Source organism: Dromiciops gliroides, chromosome 6, assembly GCF_019393635.1.
Source record: "Dromiciops gliroides isolate mDroGli1 chromosome 6, mDroGli1.pri, whole genome shotgun sequence".
Classification (NCBI taxonomy): domain Eukaryota; kingdom Metazoa; phylum Chordata; class Mammalia; order Microbiotheria; family Microbiotheriidae; genus Dromiciops; species Dromiciops gliroides.
In genome coordinates, this window is record NC_057866.1 from 88514103 (window position 1) to 88520904 (window position 6802).

The following is a 6802-nucleotide window of genomic DNA, read 5'->3' on the forward strand; positions in this document are numbered from 1 at the left end:
GCACATGGCAGGCAGTATATAAATGTGAGCTAGTATTTATTATTATTGTTATTGTTATTATTAACCTTTCTGGGACTTTACGTCTTCCTCTATAAAATGAGGAGATTGGACTCCATTATGTCTGAGGTCCTTTCTAGCTCTAAGTCTATGACAGCGTGAAGCTTTCATCATTTCTAGAACTTCCCCCCTGAGCTACAGAATGTTTCTGAGCCAGGAAATATCCAACTTCTTCGACCCAGAAATCCCATTACTAGGCCCATACCCCGGGAAGGTCTTTGATAAAAAGAAAGGCTCCTATAACACCAAAATATTTCCAGCATCACTTTTTGTGAGGGCAAAGAACCGGAAACAAAGTAGATGGTGCTCAGTTGGGAAGTGGCTAAAAAAAATTTTGCTATATCAACATAATAAATATTACTCTGTAATAACAAGATATATACAGAGGAGCATAAAAAAGACCTCCACAAACTGATGCAAAGTGAAGGAAGCAGAGCAATGATATAATATATATGGCTGCTACATTGTAGCCGACACAACAGCCACCACAAAACAATTGAAAGCAAATGTCACAGAGTTACTACTTATGAGCATGGCCCCTCCCTCCAAAGAAAGGAGGCATATTCGGGTCTGGAACATGGCCAGATTTATTTCAATGTATTGATTTGGTTTGCTTATTTTTTACTTATTCTTTTCTCTTAAAAAATTCTCCATTCTAAGAGACGGCTTTCTGGGAGGGTTGTGGGAGGGACATAGAGGGGGAAATATAGGTGATATTAAAACAAAAGACATCGATAAATTTGTCGGTTTTTTGAAAGTTTATGATCCAAGAATGTCTATTTTAGAGGTTACAAGTATAGTGTTTCATCAAAACTTGAGGTTAGAACATCCTACTTTGTAACGTCAGCCCTGCTCCCTTCCTTTTATGGAAACCTGAATCACTCTAATGTTCTGTGACTGAAAGGTCAACTTTGTGTAGGCTGAACTTTTCTTTTTTAACTGATACAAGTAGATTGTTACAGAAAAGTAAACCACATAAGCCTGCACATATTTCGGGATGCCCTCTGCTTTTTAAAGAAGTTCCTGACAAATTATTCAACAGGAGCAACTGATTTCTGCTGTCCACGTCCGTACCCCTAACTCACGTGCATTGAAAATACAGATTTCACTATCGCTAAAATCCCACTAAAATAAGCCTAGTGATTTCAGCAGTGGGAAGAAGAGCCAGCACAAAGCAAGGGTGGTATAATGTGAGGGCCCCAGATTTGGCATGGAAGGATCTGGCTTCAGGCCTCAGTTTCCTCATCTGTGAATCGAGTGCCTACATTGCATTACATACCCAGCAAAGTTATTGTGAGGGTGAAACAAGATTGTGTGAGGCTAGTTAGTGCTTTGAAATGTGATGATGGTGGTGGTGGTGATGACGATGGTGGCGACGACAACTAGGGTTTATGTAACACTATGTTTTGCCAAGCACTTTACAAATTTTATGTCATTTTATCACCACAAAGTAGGTACAAACAGGTAGGTAGGGTACACAGTGGATATAGTTCTGGATCTGCAGACAGGAAACGAGTTCAAATCCAGCCTCAAATGCTTACTAGCTATATGTCCCTGGGCAAATCACTTGACCTCTGCTTTAGTTTCCTCAGCTGTAAAATGGGGGTAATAATACCCCTTACCTTCTAGGATTAATGTAAGGATCTAATGAGGTCATATTTGTAAGTGCTTAGTACAGTACCTGGGTTAATAAATATGGTTTTTAATAAGTACTTTTTTTTTCTTCTGACCCAGACCATGATATCACAGGTATTATGACAACTCTGGGCAGCTCTCATATGAGGCAAAGATGATGTATCATCAATTTAGAGCTACACAGAATATCAGGGCAGCTAGGTGGCACAGTGGTATAAAGCATTGGCCCTGGAGTCAAGAGGACCTGAGTTCAAATTTCACCTCAGACACTTACTAGCTGTGGGATCCTAGGCAAGTCACTTAACTCCAATTGCCTTAAACATCCTGGCCATCTCCAGCTGTCCTTTTGTATATCTTGCCACTGGACCCGGACAGCTCTAGGTGACAGAGACCTTACAGAGCCCTCCCTTACTTAAATCCATTCACTGTGAGTCATGACATCACCCCTGTGTCATGGTCTTCTTCAGGAATGAAGAACAAACAACATGAACATGAATAGGAATCTCAGAAGCCATTTAGTCCAACTGCTAATTTTTCAGATGGAAGAAATTGAGGGCAGTGATGCTATCCCCATATCCCTGGGAGCTGTACCTTTCTTGGTGCAGCCCAAGATTTGAGCAGCTGTTTTGTGCCAGCCTCATCTGATTTGGTTTTTTGTGGGGGGAAAATCAGGGTAAGTGGCTTGCCCAGGGTCAGCTAGTAAAGTGTCAAGTGTCTGAAGCCGGATTTGAAACTCAGGTACTCCTGAATCCACGGCCAGTGCCTTTATCACGGGGCCACCTAGCCGCCCCTGCCTCATCTACTTTTGACTGGCATGGACCTTCCGTCCACTAAACACCGTCCCTTCCCCCCCCACCCCGATCTACCTCAGAAATACTGGTTGTTTCCCTGTGTCCTCTCCGATCTTGTATTTTCAAAGTTGGTTTCTGAACCCATGTCAGACTCTAGCTACTTTAATCCCTATTAAATGTTGTCTTGTGACAAATGTCAGTAGGAGTAGAAACCTCCACACATGGTAATAGAGACACTTGGTTGTGTATTCTTCATATTTATATTTCTGGCTCCGGAGCAAGCCTTGATGTGAAGTCCATAGCAATCTTCTTAGTAATAGTGACCCCGGCTGCAGAATGATAGATAGAAGGGAGCTTGGGACACCAAATGCTGGAGTGATAAGGATGCTTCGAGGATTAAGCCAACTCTACCTAGAATTTCCTTGAGGTCTACTTTGGGCCCCAATAGACTTGGAAAGCATTTGCATTTGGACTGAAAGATGCCAGCAATAGAGTGAAGTTGGGACAGATGGTAGAAAGGATATATGGAGGGTAGATGGCCTGGGTATAAATCCTTGCTTTGCCATGAACTTGCTGCGTGATCTCAAATAAGTCAGTTTTCCTTAATGGTACTCAGTTACCTCATCTGAAAAAAAAAAAAAGATTGTGTGATTTACACACTCAAAACTACTTAGGACAAAAGAACTTTGTAAACCTTAAGGCGCTGTAGAAACATAAGTTGTTATTTTGCACAGTGAAAGGTGCAGTTAGTTCCCTGAACTTGGGCTGCCCTGCCCTCAAAGCTGGTGGGCCCTAGAGAGGGAGCTGGGCTCCTGGTGCCTCAGCTTCAATGTGCTGCTGTCAGTAGTCCTTTATGGTCTCTGGGGTTTTGAGTTCCTGTCTCTGTGATTGGTCTCAAAGGTCTTCTCCTCCCAGCAGCATAGACAGGGACTTCACAAGAGGATCCTCTGAAATAAACAGAACTGCTGTCAGATTCTCTGCTGTGCCGAGAAAAATGTAGCAGCCCATCGAGGAGGTGGCTGAAGCTGGAGCTGATGGTGGGGCCTGCCCGACATGGCCTGGCGTGCTGGAATTGATTCTTCTGATGGCTCCCTGTAGTTACGTAGGTGAGAGCTTCTCTTCCTCCTTTTTTCTCCTCCTCCTCCTCCTCTTCCTCCTCCCCCTCCTCCTTCTCTCTCTCTCTCTCTCCTCTCTATCTCTGTCTCCTCTCTCTCCCTCTCCCTCTCCCTCTGTCTCTGTCTCTCTCTGTCTCTCCTCTCTCTGTCTGTGTGTGTGTCTCTCTGTCCCTTTCTCTCTGTCTCCCTCCCTCTCTCTTTCCTCCTCCATATTTCCTGCTCTCCATCCTCCCTTTCCTTTGTCCCTCTATCTCCCTCTCCTCCTTTTCCCTATCTCTACCTATTTTCTTCCCTCCCTTCTATAGATACTTTGTACAAAATTTTTTTTACCATTTACAGCAGCTCTTTTTGTGGTGGCTAAGATTGAAGTCAAAGGTAATGCCCATCAATTGGGGAATGGGCTAAACAAGCTGTGGTATATGTTTCAGATGGATATTATTGTTCTAATAAGAAAGGACAAACAGGATGATTTCAGAAAGGCCTGGAAAGACTTGTATGAACTGATGCATAGTAAAGTGAGCAGAACCAGAGAATGTTGTGCACAGTGACAGCAATATTGTTTGATGAAGAACTGTGAATGACTTAATTGGACAATCCAAAGGACTAATGAAGAAGCATTACTATCCACCTCCCAAAGAAAGAACTGATTTGATTGAACACAGACTGAAGAGTGCTATTTTTCACTTTCTTTTTATTTTTCCTTTTATTCAGTTTTCTTGTACAAAAAGACTATATGTATGTTTTACATAATTGCACATTGTATACCTATATCCTGATTGCTTGCTGCCTCAGGAGAAAAGGGGAGAGGAGGGAGGGAAGGAGGGATAGAATTTGGAAATCAAAACTTTCAATAAAATGTTTACTAATTATTTTTAAAAAACTTTTAAAAAGTCTATGTCTGGGGGCAGTTAGGTAGTGCAGTAGATAGAGCCTGGCCCTGGGAGTCCAGAAAGGGAACCTGAGTTCAAATCTGGCCTCAGAACTCTATACTTACTAGCTGTGTGACCCTGGGCAAGTCACTTAAACCCCAATTGCCTCACCAAACGAAAAGTCTAAGTTCTGATGGTAGCCATCTACCATGGGGAGAGAGGGAAAAAAGGAGAAAAAAAAAATTCACGATGATAACTTTATTATATATTTAAAAGGGAAATAGCACAAGCTGCACATAATAGATTTGCACTTTCATGTGCAATCGTCTTTTTTATTATACTGTGCTATGGAAATGCTTGTTTTATTCCATAAATTAAAAATAACATTTAAAAAAAGTCTATCCCAGTGGATTACAGTATAATAGACTTAGAGGCCATCAAGTCTAACCCCTTTATTTTAGAGATGAGGAAATCGAGACCCAAAAAGGTGAAGTGATTTGCCAAAGGTCACACAGTCAGTCAGTGAGCACCCTAGGATGTGGGCATGTGTACACTGACTCCCTATCCCAGACTCTTGCCACTAATACTTCATAATAGGACCTAGTAAGCTTGAATGTTGAATGTCAAATGAAGATAATAAAAACAATTGGAAGGTGAGCTCGTGGAACTTTTTCAGGCTCATAGTTTTTCCCTGGGAAATGACTGTTAAAATTACACTTTATTGACTGCTAAAAGGGTTGAACATAAATTAGTTCCTAAAATGGTCATCAAATTCTACTAAATGAAACCCTTGAATTTCACTTCATTTTAAGAAATGGTTTTTAGGATTCAATGTTTTTAGAAAAACATCTTTATGAATATAGAGATAGGGAACAAACTACTAATAAGTTAGGCAATCACCAATCCCATAAGTTCCTTACTAGTTTTCAAGTTTCTGTTGGACAGGTAAGAAAAGAAGAAAGCAAGCATTTATTAAGTACCTACTATTTGACAGGCTCTTTACAAATATCAGATTATTTGATCTTCACAACATCTGTGAGAGGTAGGTGCTATTATTATCCTCATTTTACAGTTGAGAAGCTGAGGCGGCAGAGATTAAATAACCTTTCCCAGATTCACAACCGTGTGGATTTGAACTCAGGTCTTCTGACTCCAAGTCCAGATCTCTTCAGTACCTCTTTATTTTTAATTATATTTTATTTTTCCAATTACATGTAAAATAAATTTTAATCTTTATTTCTTACAATTTTGAGCTCCTAATCCTCATCTACCCTCTCTCCTCCCCCATCAATAAGAAGGCAAGCAATTTGGTAAATGTTATACGTGTGTAGTAATGCAAAATATATTTCTATTAGTCGTGTTGTGAAAGAAAACACAGACAACCCCCTCTACCCAAATAACACTTTTGTTTTGTTTTGTTTTATTAACCCTAGTATGCTTTAATTTGCATTCAGATTCCATCATTTCTTTCTCTGGAGGTGGATAGAATTTTTCATCATAGATCCTTCGGAATTGTCTTGGATTTTTGTACTGCTGGGAATGGCTAAGTCATTCACAATTGATCCCTGTACAATATCGATGCTACTGTTGTACAATGTTCTCCTGGGGTTCTGCTCAGTTCATTTTGCATCAGTTCATGCAAGCCTTCCAGTTTTTTTATACCATTTGCTTTTCATTTCTTTTTCATTCATTCATTCATTCATTCTTCCTTCGGGCTATGTTGTATACCTCTGAATCATAGATGGAGGCAGCACAGTGTAGTGGGCAGATGAATGAGAAAGACCCTAGGTTCAAGTGTTGTCCATGACACATCCTGTCCTGTGTGACCTTGGGCAAGTAACTGACCTCTCTTGGCCTCTGGCAACGCCCTAAGACCTTTAAGGGTAGAGATGAATTGCTGCGAACATCAGGGCTTCTTAAACTTTTCCACTCACAACCCCTTTGCACCTAGAAATTTTGACGTGACCCCAGGGTATATACTTAATAAATAGGTATACATACCCTTTTACTGTTGCACAAATTTTTCATGACCCCCACATTCAGATTACAGAACCCCATATGGGTTGGGGACCCCACAATTTAAGGAAGCTGTAATCTACATCAGTGGAGGGGAGTTTTGCATGCTAGGACGTTCCCTATGTGGGATGACAGAAATGGTCGGAACACAAAAAAAAAATCCTCTAATAACCTGGCTTAATGTTCTTCAAAGAAGAAGTACTCAATGTTTAGTGAACAAATGAATGAAAAGCTTTCAAGTTCATCTTGTAAGTTAGTTCCAGCAGGTTACCCACATAGGCTACATTAAGTCAGCCTGGCCCTCTGAGTCTACTCAGTC